At 35.5% G+C, this 23612-nt stretch overlaps 1 non-coding gene across 1 annotated transcript; it reads left to right on the forward strand.

Annotated features, from left to right (window-relative positions):
* The first annotated feature begins 19867 nt into the window (after nt 1-19867).
* Nucleotides 19868-19974, forward strand: LOC111560638. The gene has a single exon (XR_002742641.2). It is a non-coding gene; the product is annotated as a U6 spliceosomal RNA (small nuclear RNA).
* Nucleotides 19975-23612: the final 3638 nt, after the last annotated feature.

The following is a 23612-nucleotide window of genomic DNA, read 5'->3' on the forward strand; positions in this document are numbered from 1 at the left end:
GCAAAAATCTGAAGCAACCTAGGTTACTTTAACAAGTGATGGACAAACTGTGGCACACTCGTGCAATGGAATATTATTCAATGACAAAAAGAAATACACTATCTAGCCATGAAAAGACATGTAGGAACCTAAACTGCATATTGCTAAGTAAGAAAAGTCAATCTGAAAAGGCTTTACTCTGTATGGTTCCAGCATAGGACATTCTGGAAAAAGCATAACTACAGAGACTATAAAAGGATCCGTGGTTGTCAGGGGCTATGGGCCCCTGTCAGGGGCTAGAAGAAAGTGATGAATATGTGAACAGAGGGCATTTTAGGATGGTGAAACAAGTCTATGCAATTTTGAATACATTACGTTATGCATTTGTCAAAACCTGTAGAAATGCACAACACAGAGTGAGCCCTAATGTAAACTGTGGACTTTAGTTAATAATAATGTATCAACAGTAGTTCATCATTTACAAAAAAATATATCATACCAAAGAAAGATATTAATAACAGGAGAAACCATGAGGCAGAGAGGGAGTATATAGGAATTCTCTTTAGTTTCTGCTCAATTTTCTATAAACCTAACTGCTCATAGAAATAAAACCTAATACTTAAAAAATTTGAGGAATTTTATGATGTTGGTAATGATGGTGTTATCTCACATTTAACAAGTTTCTGTATTATGGGGTATGAAATTTAACTGTATATATTATTATTATTATTATTATTATTTTTATTTTTATTATCATTCCATTAGCCATTATTATACTGAAATTCATATAGGATTTAAAACTTATATATAGCCATAAACTAGTAGTTGGAAAAGGCTGGTCTTAAATCATATCTATTGTTATCCAAACTCCATATACATTTAATCCTACAAAACCCACCTCACTTGTTGGTAGTTTTTTGGTTTTGTTTGTTTGTTTGTTTGTTTACTTGAACTAAAGTTAACACCCCTATCTTTAATGCCTTACTCTTTAATTCTTTAATAATGAAAAGGTATGCTAGACTATAAAGCACCTAAGAGGAATCTAAATTTTAACTCTTGTATGCTACATCTGGGCATCCATCAAAATAAAACCCTCAGGCTAAAAGCTAACTTTAATATGAGCTTATCTCTACAATTCTTGCTTTCTTTTTGCCTTTGTCCTTTATAGATTTCTTACTATTATAGCTATTCATACAGACACATACACACACACACACAGCTATAATACTGTCCTACAAAGCGTGGGCTGCTACAAAAAAAAAAAAAAAACATTATAGTCTGGGTAGATGAAACAATATACATTTATTTCTCACAGTTCTTGAAGCTGGGAAGTCCAAGACTTATTAGTGAGAGCCATCTTCTTAGCTTGCAGATGACTGCCTTCTTTCTGTGCCCTCATATGGCAGAGAGGGATGAGAGAGTGAGCAAGCTAGCTCTGATCTTTTTCTCCTTATAAGGACACTAATTCCATCACCAGGCCCCACCCTAAGGACCCCATTTAAATGTAATTACCTCCTAAAGTCCCCACGTCCAAATATTATCACATTCATGTTTAGTGCTTCAACATGAGGATTTGGGGAAGTGGGGCACAAACATTTAGTCCATAACGAATCGTATTTTATATCTAATGCTTGCACTGGAAGTATCCTTCATGATATCTCCTATAACACTGTGAATGGTAAAATGAAATGGGGTCACTTATGTAAAAATGTTTTAAAACTGAGCCCGGAAGCTGTTAAGGAAATGGGCCTAATGCACCTTCCTACTAGACGGAACCATGAACTTTTGAACTGTGCCACACCGCAAATATTTTAAGGACTCGTCCTAAACACTGACAATTTGCTACATTAAGATACTTTCCTTATTGACCGCCTTAGTAACCAGTAATATTCAGCCATGATTAATTTTCTGCCGCTGACAACAATCAAATTCTTTGTAAACAACAAAAGTAAGCATTCCCTCTTGTGTTCAAAAATCTTTGACTTTTGCTCCCTGGGGAGGTGGGGGGCACTATTTGGGTTGCTTCCCAAATCTGTGTCCCTCGAATTGTAATTCTGAGACCCTAAATAAATGTTTTTGTTTTTATTTTAGCTCATCTTCTTTTCTCAATTGACAACATCTTGCTAGAAACACAAGTGCACTGTTAATTTTATATTAAATTCTCCAAATTAAATATGTAGTGGATTTTTAATTTCTTACTTTAAAATGGATTGAATGTTGTTTCTAGTCTATAGTTTCCATTGAGCAAGCTTATTTCTTCAAAATGCATAAAATATGAAGAATACTTTTTATGATTAGCTGACCCACAAATGTTACTTTAATACTTGCAATAATACTTTCATTCTTCTTGTTCCATAGGATTTAGCATGTTTTTCTCTATTTGAAATAAGTTCAGACACTAAAAAAATATAGACCAAATTGTATTAAAACTGACCATATACCCTTTATCCAGATTCCCACATATCAACATTCTGCTACACTTGTTTTGTCATTCTGTATGTGTGTGATCATATTCAGATGTATACATGTAGATATACAGAGATAAAGATGTAAATGTAGGTAAAGATATATTTGAGGTGTTTCAGTAAGAGGCAGACAAAATGCTATTTACTTCCAAATATTTCACTGTGTATTTTCTAAAAATGAGGGTATTCTCTGTAAACACATGACACTTAACAAAATCAGGAAATTTATATTGATGTAATACTATTATCTACTCTACACACTGTTGAAATTTCATTGATTTTCCCAGTAAGGCCCTTTTCATGGTTTGGGATTAAATTCTGGATATCATGTCTTATTTAGTAGTCATGTTTCATTATTCTCCTTTAATCTGGAACTGTTCCTAAATCTTTATCCTTTTTAATTTAAATAGTTTTGAAGATTACTGAGCTGTATTTTATAGACCATTCCTCAATTTGGATTTCCTCACCATAAACCATTGGGGGAAAATTACATCATTATTTCAAATCTCAAAACTGTATACTGGGTAGGCATTATAAATCATAAAACTTTGAAGAAACTTTTTTATTACCATTGTCCCTAGAGAGTGTCCCATGTTGATTCCCAGTCAAGCCAATCCCTAAGCGTGGGAGGCAACAGCTTCTGATCTTTTCCCACAACAGATGATTTTTCCTATAATAGAATTTCTCTTTTAAGTAAAGTTTTCATCCTATCTGTACATTCTTCCATGAGAACTAGAAAAATGTTCATGTGCATGTGTTATCAATTTCTGGTTGTTAATATAAGGGTTGAATATACTTTCCATCTACTCTAATCCCCCTCTTGGTTCACAATATTTTCTTTTTCTTAGGGTCAGCCCTGAACACAGGTAAAGCTCAGCATGGCACTGACTACAGCTATCCCCAGGCAAAGCACTTTTATGACATGCTTCATTAAATAAAAATAGTTTCTGAAACTAGTATAAAAGGTTTCAACCTTGAATCTTAAGTTATCTTACAAACATTAATTCTTTCAGAACTGATGCAAGACACATACTATTGAATCACAGATTTATGGGGTCTTGGAGATGAATGGGACTTCAGAAGATATCTAGCCCAATTTCTAGATTTTAAAGATAACTAACACTGAGAGCAAGTCAGGTGAAATAACCTGCCCAAATCAACCCTTACCATCTTGGCTTAAAGACAATAAAGCAAAAATACCAATCCATAGAAAATACTTCTGATTTAACTATAAATTAATTTTGTGTGCCACTTTCCAGTTTTAAGGGTGAATCCACATGCATTATGTGGAAGTGGGACTGAGGAATGGGGCGGATGTCATAGGGGAAAACTGGTTTGTGATGTGATGCATCAGGTATAGGCATCCTTTAGGGAAGTTCAAATTTAAGAGTTGCTGTAGCTGAAGAAATTAACAAGTCCATGTTCCTCCTTATAAAGCTTGGTGATAAGGAATTTCTTCAGACATGTCTGTTTATCAAATCTGACTCTCTCCTGTCATTTTCAAATTACTATACTACCTGAACATCCTCCTTTCTTTTTTCTTCTTCCCTCCCTTACCCACACATGTAAGTCGCCCAACATTTATAACACTTATGAAAGAAGAAATAAAGGAAAAATGATGAAGAATATGGAAAGTAACTATTAAAAAAACAGTTGTGACAGGAGCACCTGGGTGGCTCAGTGGATTAAGCTTCTGACTTTGGCTCAGGTCATGGTTTCATGGTTCGTGGGTTTGAGACCCTTGTGCGGCTCTGTGCGCACAGCCTGGAGTCTGCTTTGGATTTTGTCTCGCTATCTCTCCCTACCCCTCCCCCGCTTGGACTCTGTCTCTCTCTCAAAAACAAACAAACAAACAAACAAACATTTAAAAAAAACAGTTGTGACAGTGGTTAAGACATGATAGAAACTTTTGTATCTCTTGAGAGTAACAAGCATAAATATTCCTGAAAAGATAATCTTCATTGAGCTTTTATTTCAAGTTAGTGATGTGTAGGTACTGTGGTCAAGGCACTTGCAAGTTTTAAGGAAAAACAATCTTAGTAATGAGCAGAGTGTGCTGAGTGCCTGAATCATGGTGGTAGTGGGTGGTGGTGGGAAACTGATTAATGTTGAAGATATTTGGAACAATACCCAAAGCAAGTGTTTATCCAAAGACCACAATGGATTTCTCTAAAATCAAGTATTAGTAGGCTAAATAGAATACCACAAGAGTCATTGCAAAAATATTAAAATTGTAGAGAATAATACAATGGTTTCTCTTTTCTGGAATTCTGATAGTGTCTTTCTATACTTCTATGTGTGTCTTTATTCCAAAAGATCTAATTAACATGGGAAAGGCTACAAAAATGAAGAACAGTGATTAATAAGGTAGGGATATGAAGGGTTACAATAATATAATAAATTACATGTATGAAGAACCAAGGGTAATAGTTTAAGTAACTCATAAATAGAATACCTTCTTCTGGAAATCCTATCACATAAGAGATAGCATTGTTTTAGAGTGATAAATCCAAGCACTTGTGATACAGGTGAGAAGATTTAGCTCAACAGAGGTTGAGTGACTTGCTCAAGATCACAAGGGAAAATATTCCATCTCAAATTTCTCATTTCTTCACAAAAATTCTGAAGTATTATAGGACCCTCATATCCAGCTATTCTAATAGATTTATCCACCTGCAAGGCAATAATCTCCAAAAACATGCCCACATCTAACTCATTATGTTTCCAGCCTTAACTGCTTCTTCTGCAACTTTTAATCTCAATGAAGATTAAAGAAGACCATTTTCCCCAGTCTAAGAGAAAACACTACCAGTTATGTTGGGCCCTGATTTCTCATGTACGCTATTAATTATGGTAGCCTAGAATTTGAAGTCAGAAAAAAAAATGACAGAATTTAAGTTTCCATGTTCTCTGCAAGGATAAGCACTGGATACATATCTATTTCAGATGCTTAAGATGGAATGCTCAAATCAAATGCATATCCACAAAACTATATTTTATGGATGGTATAAAGTTTTTCACTTATTTTATACTATGTGATTAGAGAGAGCACTTAGTATACAAAATGGTGTAGAATTTGCTCAGGATCATAATTAATTGGCATTTTATAACTGGCAGAGTTTGTTTAAACAATTCTCCAAAATATATCGTAAATTCATTCTTTAAAAACAGGCAGAGGGGCGACTGGGTGGCTCAGTTGGTTAAGTGTCTGACTTCAGCTCAGGTCATGATCTCATGGCTCGTTGGTTTGAGCCCCATATCGGGCTTTGTGCTGACAGCTCAGAGCCAGAAGCCTGCTTCACATTCTGTGTTTCCCTCTCTCTCTGCTCCTCCCCCACTCACACTCAGACTGTCCCTCTAAAAAATGAACATTAAAAAATTTAAAAAAAAAACAGGCAGAAAATTGTTCTTGAATAATATTAAAAAACAACTAATTCCATAGTTTTAATAAAGTCAAACAAAAAAATTAAAAACTTTCTTTTCTTGAACACATATATGAAAAGGACTGAATATCTACATTTTTATAAGTTAGAAGAATTAACATTTGAATTATTAATATGTGGCAAGTTGCCAAAAGAGGAGATAGATATTCACATTTAAAAGATGATAAAAATGAAGCTCAGAGGGGTGCCTCAACAGCTCAGTAGGCATCCCTACTGAGTAGTAATGCCTTCCACTCTGGCTCAGGTCATGATCTCCAGGTCCATTGGTTCAAGCCCCGAGTCAGTCTCTGTGCTGACAGCTTGGAACCTGGAGCCTGAGGCAGATTCCATGCTGCCCTCTCTCTCTCTGCCCCTTCCCTGCTCATTCTCTCTCTCTCTCTCTCTCTCTCTCTCTCTCTCTCTCTCTCTCCCCAAAATAAATAAACATAAAAAAATTTTTAAAACAAATGAAAGTCACAGAATTCAAGTTATATGGAAACACTTGAGGTCGGGAGTTAAATCAAATCTATATGACTATAAAACTCATGCTCTTTCTGCTGTACTTAATAATTCACCAGTTAAAAAGCCATTAATGAGGTAAAATTAATCTGATGCTCTTCAGAACATGTGGATCTTTGAATCATTCGGTTTAACAAGCATTTATTGACTCCCTCCAATGGACCAGGTGCTGTTTAAGATAAAAAATGTAATCAGTTCAGTTTGTGCCCTCTAGGTGCTCACACTGCAGCAAGAAAAGTGGACTCATGATAGGAATCTACTATAACAGTGAACAGAGATTGAAAGTATAGTGTCAGAGGAAGAAAAAGAAGACCAAAAGTTAATTGAGAATTAATTAATTAAGATTGAAATCTTCCCTGATGCGATATTTAACAGCCCAAATTTCTGTAAATCCTTAAATAGGAGTAGTCATTCTGAATAAACCCTGAGGCAGGAAGAAGGCAAAGACGCCTTTAGTGCACATTCCTGAGCACAGAGAATTGAAGAGAAAGCCCATCACACTGAGTGCCTGACAAGAAGCTGAGGTTCTGAACAGCATCCATCAGAAGAGAGAAGCCAGGTACACAGGGCTTCCCTGACTGGAATGGCCTGAATCCATTTGGGGGGGGGGGGTGAACCATTTATAATTTTCCCTCTAGTCAATATTTCACAACATTATGGGCAAGTACAGAGAGAAAATCCAAAAAACAGAAATTAAGATAAGTGATGTTTTAGATCAAAGAAACCACCAAAATAGGAACAAGCTAAATTGATAGAGGGAGGTGAATGGAAATCTCTCAACTGTGAAATTGCCATCCTTTATCCAAAATGTAGTAGCCTTTAGAACTGTAAATTGCCACCTAGTACTGACTGAAGGAAGCATTGTCTTAACAAAAAACAGTCACTCTGTTCTTCACTAACCTTGGTTCTATCCAAATAACGCCTGAATAGCTATGAGGCCAGAGGAGGCTTTTAAATTCTACAAATAAAACATATCATCAATATGAGCTATATGTGAACATTGGGAGTTAAACTAAAGACTGTGGCAAAAATGGTCAGTAAGTTTGCTTTAGAATGGTAGAATATGTTTATAGTCCCATTGCAGTTGGTGGATATATATTTTTCTCATAAAAAAGATACTTTAATTTTTTCCTCCCCGATTAAAAAACATTTTCAGCTCTTTTTAGTCCTCAATTAACTTGGAGGACAAAGACTCCTTCTCCTTCACTTGAGAGGATGTTTCCTTCCTGGCAATAATGAGATGAACATAACTAGAGTATAGGGAATTCTTACTATGCACACTTAGGAGGACTTTGCATGCCCTGCGTTCCCAGGAATATTGCACCAATTCACACAAGCCTAGTCCAAAGAGGAAGAGCTTTCAGGTCCAATGGGTGTTTCGTGGGCATTCGGTCAGAAATCTCTCAGTGAAGATGTTCTGTGCATGCATAACACATTACTACAGTGACTGAAACTCCTAACAACATTGCCGCTCAACCACGGCTTTTCTCAAAGATGTCTCAAATCAGCTCTTTTTCTTCCTTTCCAAACCATGGTAGCAGGGTACCAATTTCTGGTACCTTTTACACATGATGACAGAAAAATGACATTTATAGGAGAGACCTTTAGAGGAGGAGGGAGAGAATAGGACTGAAGATGGGGAGAACTAAATTAGTCCCATCTCCACCACGTGCTCCGATCTTTGGTGCAAAGAACCCTCCTTCACTGTGACAGATGCATTTTGCTATTGGATACAGAGGTTAGGGAACCAAGTACAATAAAAGAAGCATCAATTTCAAGTCATCAATTTCAAGACGTGCCGTCATGGGACTGCTACAGGTGTTATCACAAATGAGGTTTGTTACTGTGTGAAAATCCCTTTGCTTCTGTAGAATTCACCCTCTGTGTCACCATAAAGTGAAGACAAAGAGAATTCCAAGGTACTGTTCACTTATAAAATGACATTTATCTATTCTTGAGGATATATAAGGATCAGAGAGTCAATGCCTCTAAACTCTGTAGATTTGTAATGAAAAATTCTTAACAGATTGAATTTAAGAGGGAAAAAACCCACATATGTTTGAGTTACACTAATATTGCACTATTATGGTCAAAGTATTTTTCAAAAGTATAATTATGAATTGTACAAATATTGATAATATACAAGTATGTTTCCTAGAGATTACTTCAATAATGGTTTTTCTGAATGTTAAAGAAACACCAAAATGGAAGCTACGGCTAGAATATACCCTTAGGATCATACATACACCCATAGCCACATAACCAAAACTTGAAACTATCCTGACTTCCCTGAAATGCTAACTCTGAGAATAATCCCAGCTGATATTCTTTGGAGATTCACAGGGATTTTCTATGTACCAGTCATGTCAACAAAACTTCTACTTCTTCCTCTTTTTGTTCCTTCCCAGTCTTTGTGCTTTTTATTTTTCTTGCTTTAATCCACTGGCTAAGACTCCAGTAAAATATCAAATACAAGTAATTGGAGTGTACATCACTGAATATTTCCAAATGTAGGGGGAAACCATTATTCTTTCACCATTATATATTAGCTGTAGATTTTTCATAGATATTGCTGAATAAGCAATTCCCCATCACACATAATTAGCTGATTTTTTTTTTATCATGAATTGGTGCCAATTCTTCTAAATCACCCACTCAAAATATACCTTTATTTCCTTTTTATTAAGAAGCTGAATAACAGAAATTGATATTCAAATATTAAATCAACATCCAACTTTACATTGCTAGGATAAAACCCAATTGGCCAATATATATTACATTTAGATAATGCTATTTTGAATTACTAATATTTAATTAATAATATTTCTGTGCATGAGGAATATTTGTCTTAACTTTTCTTTTCTTATAATGTCATATTTTAGTATCAGAGTTGGGCTGGACTCAAAAGATGAGGTAATGAATTTTCTCTTTTCAATTTTTTAAAAAAAATGTGTGGAAGTTTTGTGTTTTTTTCTTATTTAAATGTTGATATCCTTCTAAGAAACTGATTCTTTAATCGTTATGAAATGCCTCTCATAATCTTTGATAATGCACCTTAAATTTTATTTTGTTAGATATTAAAAAGACTATATTAGTTTCATTGTATTTTGTGGGAGGCCGGACCCCGGTGCCAGGCTGAGACCGGGTTGAGCAATGGCTCCCTGTTGACTCAGCCAACCTGGTTGTTCCCCCTCCCATTCCTCCACTTGCAAAGTCATACAAAAGCCTTGTCAAGGCTGAGAAAGCTAATTCCTGAAGCCTGTGGTCTGTGGGTGTTGGCAGTAATGTTACCCCCTTTTCTATCCTGGGTCAAATAGAAACAAACATAGGAACTGTGTTTTGCTAGCAATCTATCAACAGGACCTTGCTGTGACCCATTTAGAAAGTTCACAATGTACACAGAACTAAATGTTTTGGTTGGCAGCGATCATGTGAAACCTGTTTATTCTTAGAATGACCTGACCCATAAGAGTCTTGATATAAAAGATTGTGTACAGCAACAATAAAGCCGTCACTTGGGCCATCAGCCCAGGGGACCCTCCTGTTGCCAAACTGGCTTCTCTTCTTTTCTTTCTTACATTCCCCTACCCTCAGGACCCTGGTCTCGGTATTTGTTGTGCTGGTCACAACAGTATTTATACCTCAAGGTATATCTTTTGCTGTTTACTTTCAATCTCCCTGAGCACTTAAAAGTGCATCTCTTGTAGATAACAAAATTGGATTTTTCTCTTTTTCAATGTGAGAATGTCTACCTTTAATTAGCTTGTTTAAGCCACTTATATTTAATGTAATCATTGATGTGGTTGAGTTTAAATTCACCATTGTACTAATAATTTTCTATTATTGTAGCTGTTTGCTGTGTTGTTTCCTCCCTAATTTCCAATATTTGGGGCTTGAATTTTTTTAATATTTCATTTAAATTATGGGATTTTTAGCTCTTCCTCTTTATATTATTATTAAGTGGTTTCTCTAGGAATTGCAATACACATCTTTAGCATCTCCTACTCTATATAGAATTAATATCATACCAATGAAGTTTTGGGGTGATGGTGGGGAGGTCTGGAGCCGAAAACCAAGAAAGAATTCTTGAAGATGTCTTTGGTGCAAAAAGGTGATTTTATTAAAGCATGGGGACAGGACCCATTGGCAGGAAGAACCGTGCTGGGATTGTGACAGGTAACTCATTATATACCCTCAGGTTGGGAGGGTGTTAAGAGTAAATCTTTAAGGTATTTTGGAAGCAAGGTTTCCAGGACCTTGAGGGCTAGCTGTTGCTAGGGAAATGCCACTTATTACTGTTTAATAAAACCTCAGCCATGAGATCCTCCAGATGTATATCAGGAGGCCATAAGCTTGGAGTATGATTGCCGGCCTATATCTTGGGGCAGTTGAGATAAAGGAAGTAGACTTACAGTATCCTTGAGGTTGGGATAATGTTAAGTTAGGGTTCTCTTTTGCCCCTAGCAAAGTGTCATCATCAAAGTAACTGAGCTCCTAGAGGGAGGTCACTCTGACGGTTTCAAGGACTTGTCAATGGACTGTAGGCAGTAAGGGAATTTAATTTTTCATTTGCCTTAGTTTCCCACATTACCATAGCAAGCACTTAAACCCCTTTCCTTTGTTCTTGGGTAGTCAGGAGTGTCTGAGGAATATCACACATATTCCACCTGGGATGGGGCAGGTGGGTGCCAGCCTGTATTTTGCCCTCGGCTTGCTCCAAGCTGTCTCATCAATGCCACTTCATTTAAAATGCATTAAGTTTACAATAGCATAATCACATTTACCCTTTCATCCTTTGTAAAGATGTTATCATAGATTTCCTTTTATATGCATTATAAACTACCCAATAATCTTTGCTTGTTTGCACTATACAGTTATTTTATAAAGAAACAAAATAAAGAAAAATAGTCATGTGCTTATAAAATACTTAATATTTCTTTTTTTTAATGTTTAGTGTATACTGATGCTCTTTATTTCATTTTATAGATTTGAGTTTTAAAATAGAGTTATTTTCTTCAGCTTCAGAAATTTCTTGTAATATTTCATTTAGAGAAAGTCTGCTATCAACACATTCTTACAGCTTTTATTTTGTTTAAACAAAATATTTCACCCACCTTTTGGAGGATAGTTTCAGCAGATATACAACTCTAGGTTGATTTTTTTTTTCATCTTCTGAAATATTTTCTTCCATTTTTATCTGTTCCTTCTTTTTTCCTGATAAGAAATTAGCTATCATGTATATCTTTTTTTCCCCCTCTAGTTCATATATGTCTTTACTTCTCTTGTTGCTTTCAACATTTCCTCTTTATTTGTGGTTTTCATCAGCTTGACTGTGATGTACCCAAGTGAGTTTTTCTACATATTAATTTTTGAGCTGTTCTGAACTTCATGGATATGTATATTAATATTTTCACCAAAGTTTCAAAGTTTTAAACTGCTATTATTCTCCAGTACATATACATTACCAATATATACCATATCTATTAGTATTTCTTCTTCTAATGTTTAGTATTTATGATGCTCTTCATTTCATTTTTCAAGTAGTAGTATTTTTTTCAGCTTCAGGAACCTCAATATTCCATTTAGAGTAAGCCTGCTGTCAACAGGAGATAGATATAGACATAGACATAGACATAGATATAGATATATAATTTTTTTTTTGGCCTATCCTTCTGGGACTCCACTTGCACCATTACAGCACAGATTATTGAGACCATTCATTATTTTTTTTCCCGATTCTCAAAAACTTCTATTGATTTCTTTTTAAGTTTACTAACCTTTTTTTTTTTCTCTGTAATTTCTAATCTGTTTACTATGCCAACCCAGGACAATTTTCATGTCCAATATTGTACATTTTAGCTGCAGAATTTCCATTTGGTTCTTTCTTCTTTGAGTTTTCCAATTATCTGCTGAAATTCCCCCCCATACTTTCTCATTATATCTGCCTTTCTTCTTGGTGATCTATAGCCCTTAATGTATTCATAGTCTGTTTTACAGTCCTTGTTTGTTAGTTCCAATAACTTGGTCATTTCATGGTCAGTTTCAACTGACCAGGTTGTATTTAATGTTACTTAATTTTGGAGTCCTATCTTCTAGGTTGTTTTTTTCCCCCATATGTGTGGTGATTTTTATTGCATACTGGAAATTGTGAATATACAGGTAAGAAATTTGGATAATGTTATCTTTCTTCATGTGTGTTATATTTATTTCTGGTTGTTTGTTAAACCACTGGTGTATGCTTTTAATCTTATTAAGCCCAATTTTATTCTCTGTTAGGGAACATCTATTCATCTCTGTTTTAAGCTTTGGGCATGTATCTTACTCTGTAGCATAGTCGTTACTTTCAAATTATGAACTTACAGGGCTTTCTGCTGATGGCAGAAATACACAGCACAGTGTCTCTACTGGAGGTAGTTGACACTGCAGTTTCCTAGTACTGCATGTCTTTTCACATGATGGGCATGAACCAGATACTCTGTGAGCGTTTCCAAATCTTGTCCTGCACACCTAAAACTCAGCCCTGAGTTTGCCTTGCAAATTTTAATTTCTCGACATCACTAAAACATCAAAAACTCTTACTACTCATTATAAATGTATAGGAAAATGGAAAAATAGTAAAAGTAGCATTTATTTAGTATGTAATTTAAAACACCACAAATATTGACAATAAAAGGGGTTTTTATTCCCTTTAAATTTAGCAGAAGTTGTGAGCATTTTCTCTATGCCTTAATAAATTATCATTGGCATACTCCTTTCTAAGTTGGAATGTTTATGTCACCCAAAATGTATGTTTATGTCACCCAAAATGTATGTTGTTTATGTCACCCAAAATGTATGTTGAAATACTAATCCCACTGTTATTGGGTTCCAAAGTGGGGCCTTTAGGGGATAATTAAGTCATGGTCATGAGGACCTATAATCTTGAATAGGATTAATGCTTTTATAAGAAGAGGCCAAAGAGTCATGGGAGGATACAAGAAGTCACCCACTTGCAACCCAGAAAAGGGTACACACCATGCTATCACCGTGATCTTGGACTTCCAGCCTCCAGAAATATTAGAAATTAATTTCTGTTGATTACAAACCACCCAAACTATGGTATTTATATGAAAGCCCAAGCTAAGACAGTTGGAATCAGCTTCTAATGTTTTATATGTTATACTTTTAATGTTGTAAAATATCTGTCAGAATTCCTTTAGTTATGAAGGTTTGGGCCAATACCAATTTCCCTATAAAATATTTAGCCTTACACCATGGCCACTTTCCTCATTTTTCTCAATAAATTCAGCTTTACCAAACTCCTCCATACGTCTACTGTCTATCAAAGGAAAACTACATTAACATTCCCTCTGTTGGTTATTTCTTCTGTAACTCCATGGGTGTGCAATTTGAGTTTCACTTCCAGCATTACCACTCTTTGTTTCTTTTCAGCACTCTTTCTTTGTTGGGCAACCTGTCTTTCAATTTACATTTTTGGAAAGTGCCATATGGGTTTATCACTGGGGGCCAAGGAGGAAATGTAATTTTATGTTTTGCTGTCTGTACATAAACTGAATAACAGATATGCAAGGACCAGTCACTGACAGATTTTAGGGGGAAAAACACAAAAACAAAAACAAACAAACAAAGAAAAACACAAGCCATACGTTATTCACATAGTTGTGTGTGTATTGAAGATTTAGCAGCAATGTTTGTACTTTGTGTAATTCCTCACAGTTAATACATAGTAGTAACTGAAACATAAACCATGTTTTTGGAGACTGGTGTTATTGAACTAATTTCAGCGATAACTGGACTTTTTGCATAGCAAAACTGTGAGAAATGAGGACTGTCTCTACTAAATTCTGTGTTTGTAAAAAGATACAGTTCCTGCCTCCAGAAGGGAAGAAGCAAAAATTAAGTAAAACAAGAACAAAAACAAACACCCAACTAATTACACATTGTAGCAAGTTCTCTGAAGGAAAAATTAAAGGAGGTAGAAAGAGCCTATGGTACTGGGAAATTATGTATTCAAAGATAGGATCAGGAAAAAGTTTGCTGATGAAGGGATATCTGAGTTGTTACTAAAAGATGAATGCTAATTAATGTACCAAACGGAATATATGCATATGGATAAGCAAAGAGCATAGAACAGTAAGTTTGATTTTGAAAATGAAGAAAAAAAAAGGAAGAACCTATTTTACTGGATTTCAAGACATAAAGTTATAGTAACCAACACAGTCTGGTATTAGAGTAAAGACAAATACATAGATCAAAGGAATAGAAGAGTCTAGAAATACACACGCATAATCAACTGATTCTTAATAAAAGTACCAAGGCAATTCAATGGGATAAATTATAATCTTGTTTCAAAAAGATACTGGTTCCAAAGAAATAACCTTCAACCTTACCTGCCACTATATATAATAATTAATTAAACATGGATCACACAACATTCCCATACAACAATGTAACAGCTATGCCTACGAAATTTCTAGAAGAAACTAGAAACTAGGTAAAACTCTAAGTAACTATTTTCTTGCCCAAAATTCTTAAGTACTAACTAAAGGAAAATAAATCAATAAATTGGACTTCATCAAAATGAAAACTTTGTTCCTTATATTTTTATTTAAAAATTTTTATGTTTATTTCTGACAGAGAGGGGAGAGAGAGAGAGAGAGAGAGAGAGAGAGAACACAACTGGGGGAGGGGCAGAGAGAGAGGGAGACACAGAATCTGAAGCAGGCTCCAGGCTCTGAGCTGTTAGCACTGAGCCTGACATAGGGCTCGAACCCACAAACTGTGAGATCATTACCTGGGCCTAAGTAGGATGCTTAACCAACTGTGACACCCAGGAACCTCCAAAATTGTGTTCTTTAAAGGACACTAATATAACTGTAACAACAAAATTATATTTTATATAATAGAAAAGCAGGCTACAGACTGGTAGCAAGTATTTACAAAACATGTATCTCTCAAAAGAAGTCTATCTAGAGTATATAGATAACTTGAACAACTCAAATTTAAGAAAAATAGAACCAATTTTTAAAATGTAGGTGAAAGACTTGAAAGAATATTCCACTAAAAAAGATATGGGTGGAAAACAATCACATGAAAAGACTTTTCAATATCACCACTAGAGAAATACAAATTGAAACCACAATAAGATACTAAATCACACACAATAATATTTGAGGTTAAAAAGACTAAGTATATTAAGTATTGGTGAGGATGTGAAGCCAATAGAAATTTCACTTTTGGCTGTTTGGAATGTATCATACAATTACTTTGGAAAGCACTTTTGTAGTACCTTAAAAAGTGAAATATAAGTCTACCCTATGACCAATGCATTCTGCTTCTAGGTATTATTTACCCAGATAAATGTATATTCAGAGAGAATTTTACATAGTGTTCATTGCAGCTATACTTATAATAGCTCCAAACTGGAAGCATCTCAAATATCCGTCAACAGGTAAATGGATAAAAAAGCTACACAAAGTGATATAGCTACACAAAGGAATATTACTCATCAATACAAAGGAATACTTTATTGTTAGTGTAACATAGATAATCTCAAAATAATTAGGCTAAATAAGTAAAGCCAGACAGAAGAGTATACGCCTCATGGTTCCATATATATGGAATTCTAGAAAGCCCCAACAAATTTATTGTGACAGAAAGCAGCTCAGCAGTTGCCTGGAGCAAGGAGTGTAGATAAGGAGGGGAATAAGACGAGGAGTACAAGGGGCAGAAGGAAATTTTGTGTGGTTTGTTCATTATCAGGGTTTTCTTTTCTGTAATTTTGGGGATTACACATATGTCAACACTTATTAAATTTTACATGTTATATGGGCAGCTTATATTCTATAAGTATGTGCAGTTTATTCTATGTCAATTATCTCATATTAAAGTTATCTATAAGTAAGGAAAGAAAGAATATTTTCTGTTTGTACTTTTTAGTTTCCTTATAAAGAATGGACTGAAAGGGGGAAGGAATGGAAGGAATGGGAGAGGTTAGAAAGCTTCTGAACCTTGGGAATGTGGCAGAAGTTATTGACTGCAAAGGCATATACAGAATTGAGAGATATTTAAGAGGTAAAATATATAGCCCTCAATGCCAGATTGGATATAAGGAGGTGAGGGAAAAGAAGAAAGAAGACGGAAGCAGGACTCCTAGGTTTTTCTCTTGTTCAACTATTAATGGAGATTCCTTACATGCTATAGGGAAACTTGGAGCAGAACCAGGTTTATAGGAAGAAACCGTTCAGTTCAACTTTAGCAATGCTGAGTTTGAGGGGTTTTATAAACTTTACAATTCCAAGGGAATACAATTTTTGACCTATGAGAGTGGTTTGGAGGTAAAATTTTGGGAGTCATGAAACAGCTGATGGTAAACGAAGCTTTAAAAATATTAAGGAGGGGCTCCTGGGTGGTTCAGTCAGTTAAGTGTCAGCTCAGCTCCTGTCATGACCTGCAGTTTGTAAGTTCGAGCCTTGCACTGAGCTGTCAGCACAGAGCCTGCCTTGGATTCTGTGTCTCCCTCTCTCTCTGCCCCTCCCCCACTTGTGCTCTGTCTCTTTCTCTCTCTCAAAAATAAACAAACATTAAAAAAATAATTTAAAAAAATGTTAAGGAGCAAGAAGTAAATGGAGAAATATTTTTTGAAAAGACAAGAAACCTCGGAAAGAGACTTGGCAAAACCTTATCTATGAAAATGAATGGACAAGGAGACTAAAAGGAATCTCTAGGGTATTACAGGGACCATAATTCACATTTGTGCTCAATTAATAATGACACTTCCCATATCTCTTTGTTGCAGTCCACCACCCCTCCCTACAAGTTGTAGAGAGCTAATGATATCATCTTTCCTCAAAAGTAGAATTAGTGACTGTTGATGAATAATTTCAGAGTCTCCTTACAACCAAAGGGTTACCATTAACTATAATTTCAAATTAGATATACAGCCCTTTCAGATAAAGTCTTTAGACCATCTGTTTTATTAGAAATATATATATATATATATATATATATATATATATATACACACACACACACACACACACACACACACACACACACACATACATTTCCTGGGAAAATTCACTTTTCAACACAACAATTATTTACAACTGCATTGAATAAATCAAAAACTATATTAACTTTAGAGAAGCATTTTGACAAGGAGAAAAGAGAAGAAACCACCATGAAAAAGTAAAATAAAAAGTAGTGAAATCAGGATGATTCACATTGCCTTATACCTAGATGTGTACCTAATAATCTGACTCTTCAAAGACTCTGTAAAAGGTATCATATAGATGTAGATACCTAATAATGAATGACTCATAATTACCAGCAGTTTTAAATATCACCACTACCGAAGAGGATCCAAGACAAAAAATCTACAATTTGTTTACAGGAAGCAAAAACTTGCATACATGCTTCACTACGGTGAGCATTTCTCACAATCACTTTTATTATTGGAGAGATCTAAAATCTAGAAGAGAAACGAATATGTATTGATCCTTCACTAATATTCCAAATGCTCCAAATGGTTTACTTGTATTGATCCATTTAGTATTCACCAGAGCCCATTGTACTTTTTTTGGTTAATAGGATACACAAGGTTGAAAAATCAAGCCCAAGATTATACACCTAGGTAAAGAAGGAGACTAGATTTTTTTTAATATTTATTTATTTCTGAGAGAGAGCGAGCAAGCATGAGCACAGGAGGGGGAGAAAGAGAGGGAGACACAGAATCTGAAGCAGGCTCCAGGCTCTGAGCTGTCAGCACAGAGCCCGACACGGGGCTTGAACTCACAGACTGCAAGATCGTGACCTGAGCCGAAGTCAGATGCCTAACCAGCTGAGCCACCCAGTGCCCTGAAGATTGAAACCTAAGCAGTCTGGCTTCAGAGCTTGCACACTTTGCTGCTCTACCATGCAGTTTCTTATTACACAAAATGTCTCACTCCTACCGAATCATTGGTCATAGCTCAGCCCTCTGGAGCAGAACAACACAAGTGTGTTCTCCCTCAGGGCTTTTCAGATGTTTGATTCTGACTCTCAGTTATTCTCTTGATTGCCTCCTTTTCAGAACTGATAGCTCCAGGTCCTTCATACTTATTTATACATCCTGGATTCCAGATCACCACTGAAATGTAACCTGTTGTATTCAAACAATGTGCCTTGAATCTAAATCAAGCCTCCATATTTGGCTACCCTCTCCAAAATAGTGAAGAACAATTAGTTTTATTGATCTAGTGAATGTCCTTTTATTAAAGCAATCTCAAAATCACATGTGGGTTTTGACGAGTTCTGTCTCAATATTTGCTCCAGTAGAATTTGTGGTCTTTAAAATCTCCTGGCCACATTAATGTGGACACTGAAGGCAGACCACCACAGTCATCTGAGAAGCTGTCTGTATTTTAATCTAAATGCAAGCCTTAATTTTTATACCTGGTGAATCCCATCACATTATCATTTACCCAGTATTTGAAAATACTATCTTTTAAAAGGATACTAGTGTTCCTTTCCACTTTATTTCAATTCTACATTTGAATATTATTCTTTTTACATCTCCATTCATGTAACTGACACTATTATTAGAGAGGACAAAGTCAAATGGCATTTTCATAGACCCATTGCAATTATCAATATCTTTTCTTAATATCTTTCTTGCAGTATATATTTAAATACGGGGAATATTCAATTTTACATAATAAAGTCTTTAATATGAATTTTTGTTGATTAAGGAGTTCTGTGGCCACAGTTTGCAAGGAAATCAGCATTTTCTTAAAACATCTGAAATCTTACAGTAATATGGATATATTATTAATAAACGACTATATCTTATGGAAATTTTCTTTATATAATTTTGAAATGTATTAGTTTGTATTATCACCTAACAACTCGTGTGTTTATGTTTCAGTTTTCCACTTTTAAAGTGAAACTCAGAAATATTGCGTCAAACTAACTACTTGGCATAAGGGCATGTTTTACAATTGCATTTAAGCTTTTCTTAAAAAGATTACATCAGATGGCTTTGAATGAAGAGAGTTAAGGGTATAAATGATTCCAGGTTTCTCTTGGATTCTGGTTTCCATCACTAAGTCTCACCTTGTTCCTCTTCTCTCCTTTAAACTCCCTTATTTATAACTAGCCAATTGATTATATAGTTGTCCTAAGACCTTTTTGTAACACTGTTCCAGAGGCTTCTCCAGTTTGAATAAATGTTCTTGGTGCTACGCAGCTTTTTCTCATCAGTATGCAAACTCAATGACCAACTATGACAGAGAAAACGCAAAAGACATAAAAGATGGGAAATATTAAATGACAGAGGTGGATTTTCCTGTACTAACAAGGAATCAAATGACTGTCTAGGCACCTGCTTGTGCTTTTCTTCTAGGAAATTCACTAGCAGTTAAGATAAGCAACTAAATTTATCCAAAGACATATCTAAAAGACATATACGTTAAGATCACCTATCTTTAAAGATCATATACAGTGCTCACTTTGGCATCGCATACACTAAAATTGGAGCGATACAGAGAAGGTTGGCCTGGCTCCTGTGCAAGGATGACACGCACATTTGTGAAACATCCCATATTTTTATCTGTATCTTAGGACTTCGAGAAGAAGCAGAGAGAGAGAAAGGGGCAAAAGGTTTACTTGAACAAATTATAGCTGAGAACTTCCCTAATCTGGGGAAGGAAGCAGACATCCAAATCCAGGAGGCACAGAGAACTCCCTTCAGATTCAACAAGAATAGGTCTTCACCATGGCATATCATAATGAAACTGGAACAATACAAAGATAAAGAGAAAATTCTGAAAGCAGCTAGGGAAAAATCGGCCTTCACCTACAAGGGTAGACACATAAGGGTAGTAGCAGATCTGTCCACTGAAACTTGGCAGGCCAGAAGGGTGTGGCAAGAAATATTCAATGTGATGAATAGAAAAAATATGCAGCCAAGAATCCTTTATCTAGAAAAGTTGTCATTCAGAATAGAAGGAGAGATAAAGGTCTTCCTTAACAAACAAAAACTGAAGGAATTCATCACCACTAAACCAGCCCTGCAAGAGATCCTAAGGGGGATCCTGTGAGTGAAAAGTTGCAAGGACCACAAAGCACCAGAGATACCACTAAAAGCATGAAGCCTACAGATATCACAATCACTCTAAACCCATATCTTTCAATAATAACTCTGAATGTAAATGGACTAAATGCTCCAATCAAAAGACACAGGGTATCAGAATGAATAAAAAACAAGATCAATCTATAAGTTGTCTACAAGAGACTCATTTTAGACCTAAGGAACCTTCAGATTGAAAGTGAGGGGATGGAGAACCATCTATCATGCTACTGGAAGTCAAAAGAAAGCTGGAGTAGCCATACTTATATCACACAAACTAGATTTTAAACTAAAGGCTATAACAAAAGATGAAGAAGGGCATTATATCATAATTACAGGGGTCTATCTATCAAGAAGAGCTAACAATTATAAATGTTGATGCCCCCGACTTGGTACATCCATATATATAAATCAATTAATCACAAACATAAGCAATCTTATTGGTAAGAATACAGTAATTGCAGGGGACGTTAAGTATACTCCACTTACAATAAAGGACAGATCATCTAGGCAGGAAATCCATAAAAAAAATAATGGCCTTGAATGATACTCTGGACCAGATGGACTTGAAAGATATATTCAGAACTTTTCATCCAAAAGCAGCAGAATACACATTCCTCTCAAGTATACATAGAACATTCTCCAAGATAGACCACATGCTGGGGCACAAAACAGCCCTCAATAAATATAAAAGAATTGAAATCATACCATGCATATTTTCATATCACAACGCTATGAAACTTGAAATCAACCACAAGAAGAAATTTGGAAAGCCTCCGGATGCATGGAGGTTAAAGAACATACTACTAGAGAATGAATTAATGGGTCAACCAGGCAATTAAAGAAGAAATTAAAAATCTATGGAAGCAAATGAAAAGGAAAACATGACAGTCCAAACTCCTTGGAATGCAACAAAGGAAGCCGTGAGGGGAAGATACATTGCAATCCAGGCCTATCTCAAGAAACAAGAAAAATCTCACACATAAAACCTAACCGCACAACTAATAAAACTAGAAGGAGAACAGAAAAGAAATCCCAAAACCAGCAGAAGAAAATAAACAATAAAGATTAGAGATGAAATAAACAATATAAAATCCAAAAAAAACCCAGGAAAACAGATAAATGAATCAAAGAGCTAGTTTAAGAAAAAATAAACAAAATTTATAAACTCCTAGCCATACTTCTCAAAAAGAAAAGAGAGAGAATCCAAATAGATAAAATGAAGAATGAAAGAGGAGAGATCACAACCAAAACCACAGAAATACGAACAAGTATTAGAGAATATTATGAAAATTACTTGTCAACAAACTGGACAACCTGGAAGAAATGGACAAATTCCTAGAAACCCACACACTACCAAAACTCAAATGGGAAGAAATAAAAAATTTGAACAGATCTGTAACCAGTGAATAAATTGTATCAGTTATCAAAAATCTCTCAACAAGTAAGAGTCCTGGGCCAGATGGCTTCCCAGGGGAATTCTACCAAAATTTAAAGCAGACTTAGTACCTATTCTTCTCAAGCTGTTCCAAAAAATAGAAACGAAAGGAAAGCCTCTGGATTCATTCTATGAAGCCAGTGTTACCTTGATTCCCTAACCACACAGACACCCCGCTAAAAAGGAGAATTACAGGCCAATATCCCCGATGAACATGAATGCAAAAATTCTCAACAAGATACTAGCAAATCATATGCAACAGTACACTAAAAGAATTATTCACCATGGTCAAGTAGGATTCATTCCTAGGCTGCAGGGCTACTTCAATATTCACAAATCAATCAATGTGATACCTCCCATTAGTAGAAGAAAAGATAAGAACCATAAGATCCTGCCAATAAATGCAGAAAAAGCATTTGACAAAATGTAGCATCCTTTCTTAATAAAAACCCTCAAGAAAGTCAGGATAGAAGGAATACACCTTAACATCATACAAGCCTTATATGAAAAGCCCACAGCTAATGTCAAATGGGGAAAAACAGAGCTTTTCCCCTGCAATCAGGAACATGACATGAAGGTCCACTCTTACCATTGTGAAGAACATAGTGAAGGAAATCCTAGCCTCAGCAATCAGGCAACAAGATGAAATAAAATGGATCCAAATTGACAAATAAGTCATACTTTCACTTTTTGCAGATGACATGATATTCCACATGGAAAACATGAAAGACTCCACCAAAAAGATGCTATAACTGATACATAAATTCAGCAAAGTCTCAGGATATAAAATCAATGTAGAGAAGTTGGTTGCATTTCTATACACCAATAATGAAGCAACAGAAAGAGAAATCAAGAAATAGATCCCATTTAGAATTGCACCCAGAACCATAAAATACCTGGGAATAAATCCAGCCAAAGATGTGAAAGATCTGTGTGCTGAAAACTATAGGAAGTTTATGAAGGAAATTGAAGAAGACACAAAGAAATGGAAAAACACCCCATACTCATGGAATCGAAGAACAAATATTGTTAAAATCTCAATACTACCCAAAGCAATACACACATTCAATGAAATCCCAATCAAAATTGCACCGGCATTCTTCTCAAAGCTAGAACAATCCTAAAATTTATCTGGAAACAAAAGAGACCCCAAATAGCCAAAGTAACGTTGAAAAAGAAAACCAAAGTGGGAAGCATCACAATCCCAGACTTTAGCCTCTACTATAAAGTTGTAATCATCAAGACAGCATGGTATTGGCACAAAATAGACACATAGGCCAATGGAATAGAATAGAGAACCCAGAATCGGAGCCACAAATGTATGCCCAACTAATCTTTGATGAAGCAGGAAAGAATATCCAATGGAAAAGAGACAGTCTCTTTAGTAAAGGGTCCTGGGAGAACTGGACAGAAACATGCAGAAGAATGTAACTGGACTACTTTCTTACACCATACACAAAAATAAACTCAAAATGGATGAAAGACCTAAATGTGAGACAGGAAACCATCGAAACCATCTCCCAGAGGAGAAAACAGGCAACAACTTCTTTGATCTCATTGCAGCAACTTCTTGACAGGTATACAAAGGCAAGGGAAATAAAAACAAAAATGAACTATTGGGACCTCATCAAGATTAAAAGCTTCTGCACTGCAAAGCTTCTGCACTGCAAATCAATAAA

The sequence above is a fragment of the Felis catus genome, chromosome B2 (genome assembly GCF_018350175.1).
Source record: "Felis catus isolate Fca126 chromosome B2, F.catus_Fca126_mat1.0, whole genome shotgun sequence".
In the NCBI taxonomy this organism is placed as follows: Eukaryota; Metazoa; Chordata; class Mammalia; order Carnivora; family Felidae; genus Felis; species Felis catus.